The sequence below is a fragment of the Callorhinus ursinus genome, unplaced genomic scaffold, assembly GCF_003265705.2.
Source record: "Callorhinus ursinus isolate GAN/ISIS: 27379988/994484 unplaced genomic scaffold, GSC_fseal_2.0 scaffold34, whole genome shotgun sequence".
Lineage (NCBI taxonomy): Eukaryota > Metazoa > Chordata > Mammalia > Carnivora > Otariidae > Callorhinus > Callorhinus ursinus.
This window is the reverse complement of record NW_027397096.1, coordinates 4,297,616-4,307,800: the sequence shown is the minus strand read 5'-3', so window position 1 is coordinate 4,307,800 and position 10,185 is coordinate 4,297,616. Positions and strand designations below refer to the sequence as shown.

The 10,185-nt window shown below is 48.4% G+C and overlaps 1 long non-coding RNA gene across 1 annotated transcript; it reads left to right on the top strand.

Annotated features, from left to right (window-relative positions):
- The first annotated feature begins 4,469 nt into the window (after positions 1 to 4,469).
- On the top strand, positions 4,470 to 6,517 carry LOC141370382 (uncharacterized). The gene is made up of 3 exons (XR_012374376.1): positions 4,470 to 4,629; positions 5,547 to 5,665; positions 6,390 to 6,517. It is a non-coding gene; the product is annotated as an uncharacterized lncRNA (long non-coding RNA).
- Positions 6,518 to 10,185: the final 3,668 nt, after the last annotated feature.

Sequence of the window (10,185 nt, the reverse complement as noted above, 5' to 3'; positions counted from 1 at the left end):
CTGCTGGGCGGGAAGCCTGCTTCTCCCTCTCCCACTCCCCCTGCTTGTGTTCCTGCTCTCGCTGTCTCTCTCTGTCAAATAAATAAATAAAATCTTAAAATAAAAAACTCTAACTGATACACACTTAAGAATTTCGTTTTTGTTGCCTTTAATTACAAAACCAGGATCACCTTGCTTTGTTCATTTCGTAGTAGACTGTGACCATTTTTCCATGTTCATTCATATAGGTCATTCTTTTTAATGGCTGCGTAATATTTCATTGTATGGCTACTTCATAATTTATACAAGTAATCATTAACTATTCAAAATAAAGTTTCAGTGAATAGCCTTGTACAAAAACATCTGGACACTTGAATAATTCTGTAGGTTCGATTTCCTAGAAGGAAGATTGCTAAGTCGAAGGGATTTGCATTGAAAATTTGGATGGTTATTGCTACGTTATGTCCAGACAAGTTGTACAAGTTTTAAATTCCCACTCCTCACTCTCATGAATTCTTTACAAAATTTTCCAATCTGATGGGCAGATGAGGCTTTATTTAACTATTGCTGAATTTCGGTAGTTTTTCATGTTTATTGGTCATTTGCTTTCTTCTGCAAATTCCCGGGCCTTTTTCTTAGTGATTTGTAGGAATTTAAAATAATTTTAGGGGCGCCTGGGTGGCTCAGCCGGTTAAGCGTCTGCCTTCCACTCAGGTCATGATCCCGGGGTCCTGGGATCGAGTCCCGTGTTTAGCTCTTTGCTCGTTGGGGAGTCTGCTTCTCCCTCTCCCTCTGCTGCTCCCCCTGCTTGTGCTGTCTCTCTCTCTCTATCAAATAAATAAATAAAAATCTTTAAAATAATTTTATATGGGGCGCCTGGGTGGCTCAGTTGGTTAAGTGTCTGACTCTTGATTTCGGCTCAGCTCATGATCTCAGGGTTGTGAGACTGAGTCCCCCTGTCTCCACGCTAGGCGTGGACCTGCTAAGATTTTTCTCTCCCTCTCCCTCCATCCCTCCCCACTCCTGTGTACTCTCTCTCTCAACAACAGCAACAACAAATTTTTATATAGCAATGGGTGTTTATTATAGATGTTCTATATATATTTTTCTCCTCAGCTAGTCACTGTCTTTCCTTTGTTGATAGTCTTTAACTTCCCAGAATTTTAAGTGTTGATTATCACGTAGTTTAAGTCTTGAGTTCATTTACTTTATTATTTCAAAAAGAACTGGAGGGCTTATAAGAATAGAAGTGTTCTCATAGAATTTTAAAAAAAAATGTATGTCATAAGTTAAAAAATGGAGAAATAGATCAGGACAACAGGCAGGATACAAAGATGTGACCACGAGACCACTTAAGAGCCACAGATGCCTATGGCTGGTGTTGGCACAAGTGCACGCAGGGGCCTGGAGACAACTTTGTCAGGGAGCCGTGCTTGGGGCTGACATTGCGGGGCATGTCCCCAACTCCCGGTTACTTCTCTGCTCAGTTAGGTGGAGAGGCTCCCCAGCTCCAGCGCCCCCCGCCCTGCCCCCACCCCACCCCAGAGCTGCCCGGCTGGGGAATTCTGCGGTGGCCCCCGCCTCTGGTCTGTGCCTCTAAAAAGTGACTCCGCTATCTGGGGTGACAGCGTGTCCCAGGAATCGCCTGATTCTTACATGGGGCCCTGGAGGACACGCGGGTCGCCTCTAGGAGGGGAACACAACACGGAGACTCGATCCTGGAGGAAGTGACGGCTGGGAGTCCCCGTCCAGCCCAGCACAGGGCTGCTAGTCTGGCAAAGCCGGCTCCCCCCGCTTGGGTGAGCTGGTGGATTCTATGGGCAGAGGGGCTCAGAAGCCCCAGCATCAGGGCCAGCTGAAGACCCCCCCTAGCTCTAGGACTTCTTATTTTCCACTGTCCCACTTGACATCCCCTATTAAGGAAGATGCACATCCCACAGTAAACAAACTTTACACGTGGAATTGAATTGCCCTTACAGGTTACATTGGGGGGAAACATATAATGAATTATTTAGTAGTTAATTTTTATTTTGCACTTTGACTTTTGTATTTTGGTGCCACTGTAAGATTATTTTCAGGGCTCAAGTGTTCTCATAGGTTGTCTGGGTCTAGGTCCTTAGACACCTTGGACAAGTTCTCCCACCCAGCAGGGCTTACCCCCTCCCATTTGGTTTACGTTACCAGAGATCTCCTTCCTGATCTCCAGCTACTGCTAGGACCTTGACCTCCTCCCAGTATGGGATTTACTACCTGGGGCTTCAAGGGACTCATTTAAGGGAGGAAGCTTAGGAAGAGAAATAGGGAAACTCTGACTCTCTGTGCCTCCAACCCCAAATAGATCTTGGGCCGCAAGTAGAATCCTCACAATTGAAGAGACTCTTCAGGAGGCTGGCAAGGCAAGGACTGGTGAATCCAAGTTTGATTGGGGCACTTCTTTAACTTTATATAGTCCGTCTCCCTCAACAAACTGTAGACTCTATGAGGACAAAGGATTTCCCGTCCCCACCCCCACTGCCCAGCAGGGTGCCTGACACAAAGTAAGGGCTCATTAGATATTTTTGAGCAAATGAAAGTTGAATTGGTACATTCTCTCCGCATGAAATTTTGCTAGACTCTCAGTGAAAAAGCCCAGGGCCTAAATACCACCAGGAACACACCTGTAATCCAAGTTGGGTTTATTAACTTGACCGAAAAGGAACACACACACCACGGGGAACGATGGGGCTTTGTAACCAGGAGATAGTTAGAATGAGCTTGTTATAGGATTTGGGGTTGTGCCGGGCAATTTCAGAGAGTATTTAAGGAATCAAAAGTTTGTTCTGGGTTCGTGCTGACAACACAGAACATGAATCATTTTTGTCGAGGAGGCAGGAGGAGCAAAGCAGGACTAGCTTTGTCCTTGGTAATGAAACAGCCATCACTCGTGTTAGCTGGGGGAGAAGGATGTTCGGTCATTTCTGAGTTGCAAAATGTCCTTATGTTTGGCATGGTCGCAGAGTGCCCTCCTGCGGTGTTGGTCTTCTGTGAAACTGTTTATGTTCCGCAGGGAACACGACAGCCTGTTGTTGGCCAAGCCAGTAGAGTGACCAGCCATTCCAGTTTGCCTGGGACTGAGGACTTAGCCAGGACACAGGATCTTCAACACTAAACCTGGACGAGTGACAGGCAAACTGGGACAATTGGTTATGCTATAGGCCAGCTACCAACTGTCAGGATTTTTTCTTTCTCACTAGGTACAATGATAGAATACTTGTCAAATCCTTCCCCAGTCATTGAAATATATACAGGTAGACACATCCTAACCTCACATGCATGCATCCACCACACACACTAACACTAACAAACACAATCACATAAGCACACTAGACTCACTGTGCATGCATTAATACATATATACATCACAGACCCTGTACACATACAAATACATGTATCTTTTTTTTAAGATTTTATTTATTTATTTGAGAGAGAGAGAATGAGAGATAGAGAGCACGAGAGGGAAGAGGGTCAGAGGGAGCAGCAGACTCCCCGCTGAGCAGGGAGCCCGATGCGGGACTCGATCCCGGGACTCCAGGATCATGACCTGAGCCGAAGGCAGCCGCTTAACCAACTGAGCCACCCAGGTGCCCCACAAATACATGTATCTAAACACTCACAAAAGTACACACACCCTCAAATGTGAGCATATACATTGAGGCCATTGGAGAGAACAGGAAAACGCAGAGGGGACCAGTGAGTAGGCTTCTGTGGATGAAGCTGGGATTGCAAAGGGAAGTCGAGGCAGGTTATGGAGGAAGGACTTTGAATAGCAAATAACAAGAATGTTGTAATGCATGGAAAGAGACCTGGGTTCCGAGTTGGATAATCCTGAAATTAAATAACAGCTCTGCCATTTGTTGGCTGTGTGACCTAGAGCAACTGACCTAACTCCCCTGTGCTTCAGTTTTCCTGTCTAGAAAATGGGATGATGTAAAAATGTAACTCAGTTCCAGAGAGTGTAAGTCACAACTGTTACTATGCAGTGTGTGTGGGGACTAAAGGTATTTGAATGGAGTGGAAGTGGTGTTTCAGGAAAAAAAACAAACAAACCTTCATATGGGGCGCCTGGGTGGCTCAGTCGGTTGGGCATCTGCCTTCGGCTCGGGTCATGATCCCAGGGTCCTGGGATCGAGCCCCGCGTCGGGCTCCCTGCTCAGCGGGAAGGCTGCTTCTCCCTCTCCCACTCCCCCTGCTTGTGTTCCCTCTCTCGCTGTGTCTCTGTCTGTCAAATAAATAAAATCCTTAAAAAAAAAATCCTTCATATAGACCATTATTATCATCATCCTTTTTTTTTTAAAGATTTTATTTATTTATTTGACAGATGGAGACACAGTAAGAGAGGGGAACACAAGCAGGGGAGTGGGAGGGGGAAGCAGGTTTCCTGCGGAGCAGGAAGCCCGAGGCGGGGCTCGAGGCGGGGCTCGATCCCAGGACCCCGGGATCAAGACCTGAGCCGAAGGCAGACGCTTAACGACTGAGCCACCTAGGCGCCCCTATCATCATCCCTGAGACCAGGAAATCAAGGCCCAAAAGAATGAAAATGGCCCGAGGACAGGGTGTGGATGGTGCTTGCGCTGTAGGACATGTCCAGCAAAGATGAGCCGCATGAGCCAGGCCTGGGCTGGAGGTGTGGGACCCAGCCGCTATCAGGAAACCCTGCTAGCTGGGGACTGCCTACTCTCAGCTGTACTGAGCCAGGGAGCCAGGGAGCTGTCCTGCAGCATTCCTGAGGACTTTGAGGCCTGGTTTGCTTGCTATGCAAAGCAGGGCCATAGTCTGTCCTGGCCCCTGGCCATCATCCGTGGCACCTAATGTCTCCAGGGGGCCTAAAACCTTACCTTTTCCTCCCAGCTGGGCATGGGTGCCAAGTACCTCAGCTGCCTTTCAGGAGAGGCCAGCAGGGACTGCAGGCTCGGTGGAAAGGGTACTGAGCTGGGGAATCCAGTTGAAAGATCTGGATTCAAGTCCTAACTTGGCTACTTACTAGCTGTGAGGTCTTAGGCCAATCATTTCCCTTTTCTGAGGCCTGAGTTTGGCCCTCTGTTCAATGATAATAATACCAACCTCAAGCAGCATGGTGGAAACTAAATGGGAAATTGAATGTGAAAATCCCAGCTAGATCTTGGTCCACATGATGGGGTTTTGGAATATAGGTGAGGTGGGGTGGGGTCTGGAGCCGATGGCCAAGAAAGAATTCTTGAGAAGTGTTTGGTGCAAAAATGTGGTTTTATTGAAGCACAGGATAGGACTAGAAAGAGCTGCTGCCCCAGAGTTGTGAGGGGTGACTGATTCTATACTTGGGAGTTGGGGGAGGTAAGGAAAAGAGGGGTTTCAAAAGGATTTTCATATGTTAAAGACCCACAGGATACTGGAGGTCTTGCCATTGTCAAGTTAAGGCTGTTTTTCCCTCTAGCAAAGCATTAACATTAAGATAGTTGGGAGCTTCCCGGAGGAATACCACACGTATCCCCCCCAGGGGTTGGGGAGGCGGGGGTTAGATTGCAGGGTGTCAGCTTGTGCTTTGTTCTCAGCCAGCCTTCCGCTCCCTCATCACGTGTGGAATGTGAAGGTGAAGGGTGTCAAGGTTGGGGACAGACACAGAGGGAGGCCCCCTCTCCCCTAGAGACCTGTATGCTTTGCAAATTCAATGGTAAGGGGCTCTGTTTTGACATCTTGTTGAGGGAAAGAGGTCAGTATGTTGGGGGGGAGGTGGGGTTCTGTGTGCTTGATAAGGGAATCCAGTGAGTCCCTCTGGCAGCCCCGTGTCGGCTGTCCAACCGCCATCACTGTCTCTGACCTCTGTTCTGAGAAGAGCGCTGGGCTACACACTGAACAACTAACCAAAGGTGGCCAAATCAGATCCCTGCTCTGCTCCCCAGGCTGTCACCATTCAGTGAGACATGCCAGGGACAAATGGTACCACCTAAAGAACAGTTCATGTGGGAAACCAGAGCAGCTGATAGATCCCCAAAGGAGTTCTGGGGACAGTGGTCAAGATGAGCCAAGACATCAGGCAAGGGTGACAGGTGTGACCTGGTCTTGTGGGATGTGGAGAGTTTTCGTGGAGTGGAAAGGGCGGGGGGTAGCTTATGCTAGAAGTTAAGGCTCTATTCTGCCCTGTGGAGGGGTGGGGGCGTGGGGTGCCCTGAAGATGTTCAGCCTGGAAGGGTACCCCTCCCCCCCATCAGCAAGGCCATCCCCACCATCCTGGGGAGCAGGGGGGCTTGGTTTGAGAGCCCAGCAGGAAGCAGAGGCTTAAGAGGAAAGGGAGGAGGAAGGCAACCTTGACCTCAGGACCTCCTGTGTGCCACACCCTCTTATAGAAACCCTACACCAACCCTTCCAGGCAGATTGTGCTTGTGCTCATTTCACAGAGGAAGCAGCTGAGACGCACGAGGACCCAGCGCTGGTTGTGCAGCTGGTGAGGGGTGCCGCTGGGATTGGAAGCTGAGTCCAGAACCACAGCCCCTCCTCCCTACCCTTGGGAGCTGCTTTTTAGGCTTTGAAAAGCTGAAGATTCTTTCACAAGAGGGGAAGATGGTTTCTCCCCGGGAGGACCAATCAGGCCTCTCGCCTCTTCTGGGCAGTCTTCCAGTTGCTCTCCAAGTCAGAGAGTTCTATGATCCAAACAAACACTGTCACCAGCCTTATCGTCACTCCCCACCCAGAACAATCTGATTAAATACTGCTGTCACCAGTGAAAGGTCTTTTATAGAAGTCTTTGCTTTCCTCAGACACAGCCTCCTTGCCAGCCAGAACACACTCCCTGCCTCCCAGCCTTCAAGGTCAGGACCGAAGGGAAACTTTGTCACTGTCACCGTTGGGAGAGGCTTGGTCAGGCAGAGTCCTGTTACATTTGTCAACAGCTAATGATCTCTTGAGCAAATAAACTGAAGTTGAACCCTAAGAGATCATTGATCCTGAGACTCAAGGGACCCTGGGGAAAGGTTGTGTTCCCCAGTACTAGCCCCAAGAAATTATAGTTGGCCGCCTTTAGGGAGTCCCCACCCCGGCAGGCCTATTTGCACACAGTCTTAGCTCTTCCCGCAACCCAGCAAGGTAGATTCATTCTTCCGGTTACATTTTCAGTTTCTGTGTTGCTTTATACAGCAGAACTGAAGCTCAGAGAGGTTGTTCTGTCCAAAGTCATGTAGGCACTAAGTATACAAAGGCAGGATTCAAACCTAGGTCTGTTTGATTACAAAACTCTGCCATGCTCCTCTGTAAGTGTCTGACGAATGAATGAATGAATGAATGAATGAATGAATACTGGATGGATAATGAATGGATGGGATCAGGTTCAGAGACCCAAAGATTGGAAGCCAGCATTAATCTTACCATGTCCTCCCAGTTCTGTGGCCTCTGCACAATACCGAGATAGGTGAAATCAGATTAAAGTACATGTCAAAAGAAAGTTTAAATGAGAAAACAGAGAGGCCTCAAGAGAGCTGGGTATATGTATCTAAGGATGCAATCGACTGAGTGAAAAAGCAATCTGTGGAATATAAGAAAAATATTTGTACATCATATATCTGACAAGGGGTTAATATCCAGAATAAATAAAGGACTCCTACAACTCGGCAGCAACAAAAACAACCACAAAAAAACAAATAACTTGTTTTAAAAATGGGGAAAGGGTCAATAGACATTTCTTCAAAATATACAAATGGCCAACAAGCATATGAAAAGAAGCTCATCATCACTTATCATTAGGGAAAGGCAAATTAAAACCACAACACAGTATCACCTCATACCCATTAGGATGGCTGCACTGAAACAGACAAGCAAAAAACCAAAAAAACACAAAAACAGAAAATAACACCCCCACCTTATGCATGCCTTATGTAGTCAGAAAAAGACAAACACTCTTGATCTTGGGGTCATGAGTTTGAGCCCCACGTTGGGCATGAAGCCTATTTGAAAAAAAAGTAGAACTTACAGAACCAGAAAGTAGAACAGTGGTTACCAGGGCTTGCGGGGAGCGGGGTGGGAGTTACTGCTTAATGGGTATAGAGTTTCAGTTTTGCAAGATGAAAAAGTTCTGGAGACTGGTTGCAAAATGATATGATTACACTTAACAGTACTGACCTATAGACATAAAAATGACTAAGATGGTAAATCTTACCTTATGTATATTATACCACAATTTTTAAAAAGAACTAGGCATAGAAACTTGGAAGACAAGGGGACAGGCTTGTTGCTCAGTAATGCAGGGAGGAGGTTCTTGGGCTGACTGTATCTAAATGAGCCTCAGGTCCCTATTAGCATCAGAACATTCTGTAGATTCTTGCCTAGGCTCAGCTTCCAGAGTAGGTGGGCAGGGCCAACCTGAAAGTGTTATTCCTTATTTCCTCTTCACAATCTGGATGGTGGTAAAAACCCATTGACTTCTTTGCCTTCTTTACCTGACCAATGGCCCCCATCATGCTATTGAAAGATCCAGAGACCAGCTCCAGAACATGATGGAAAGAGGGCTTGACTCTCTGGCAGGAACCTTATAAATTATCACATGGGCACCCTATTCACCACCCACCCACCCATCCATCCTTTCAACATGTATCTGTTGGGTATTCGCTAAAGAGGCTGAAGAGGGCTATAGGGACAGTCATATAGGACAGACTTACCCTCACGGAACTTAGCGTCTGGTGGATGAGAATGAAATGCAGCGTCCCATGTGCTCGTGCCGTGATGGGGTCTTCTAGGGCCCTCCGCAGGGGACCTGTTCCGGGTGGTAATGAACGTTCGCAAAGGAAACTCAGTCTTAGACTGACACTTGAAAGGTGCACAAGATTTAACCAGCAAGGCGGGAGGGAGGGAGGCAGGGAGAACATGCCGAAGAGAAGGAAGAGCATGGGAACCTCCCGGAAGTCTTAGTAAAGGCAGGGCCAGGTGAGACTCCGGAAAGAGTGGAGTCAGGGCAGGAGTGCTGAGAGCTGAGACAAAGAGGAAAACAAAGGAGACAGCGCAAGGATAGGGACTGCGGGAGAAACTGCTTTTCTGACTCCTCTTCCTGTTTTGAGTCTTCCCAGGCCCTACACCCCCACCTTATGCGTGCCTTATGGCACAGGTAATGCATGTCAAGGAGTTAGTGATTTCTTTGGAGTCTTCCAGCACAATGGATAACATCTAAGGAATGACCTGATAGGGTCGTAGGTCATGACCATTTTCCAAGACCACTGACTCATCAAGACCCCTGGCTCCAGGGCATAGGTGACTTCTGGAGGACACCTAAAGGCTCATCTTTGTTCCTGGATCACCGAGAAGACACCCGCGCTGGACCACATTCCTTAATAAAAACCCCAGGCCCCAAGCAAAGACAAGACTCACTCTCCTTCCTCCTAGGGTCTCCCTGACACTCTGTCTGTATCTACGCTTTCTCTGTATCTTTAATAAACTGTCTTGCTGGGCGCCCGGGTGGCTCAGTTGGTTGAGCGACGGCCTTCGGCTCAGGTCGTGGTCCGGGAGTCCCGGGATCGAGTCCCGCATCGGGCTCCCTGCCCGGCGGGGAGTCTGCTTCTCCCTCTGACCCTCTTCCCTCTCGTGCTCTCTCTCTCTCATTCTCTCTCTCTCAAATGGATAAAAATAAATAAATAAATAAATAAACTGTCTTGCTTCCTCTTGGCTCATGTTTGATTGTTTTTGTTTTTTTTTTTAAGATTTTATTTATTTGACAGAGAGAGACACAGCGAGAGAGGGAACACAAGCAGGGGGAGTGGGAGAGGGAGAAGCAGGCTTCCCGCGGAGCAGGGAGCCCGATGCGGGGCTCGATCCCAGGACCCTGGGACCATGACCTGAGCCGAAGGCAGACGCTTAACAACTGAGCCACCCAGGCGCCCCTCACCTTTGATTTCTGCACGAAGCCAAAGACCTTCTTGACTGGTTCCGAGGACTCCCTCTCCGTCCTCAGCCCCGGCCAGCCTGCATCACAAGGATGGGATCTCACAGGGTCATGTAAGTACCTTCTCGAGCAGCCTGCAAGGTGCTGTGGGGGCGGGGTGGGGGTAGGAACAGGGAAAGATAAAATGAACATGCCCCGTTGGAAAGGCACTGGAAGACAAGGGCCTCTGGAGTCAGAGTCTGGGTCTGGGATTCTCAGAGCTCTGAGCAAGGTGCCGGCCCCCCATGCAGTGTAGGATCTCCATCTCTCCCTCCTGCCTCAGGGCAGGTTGG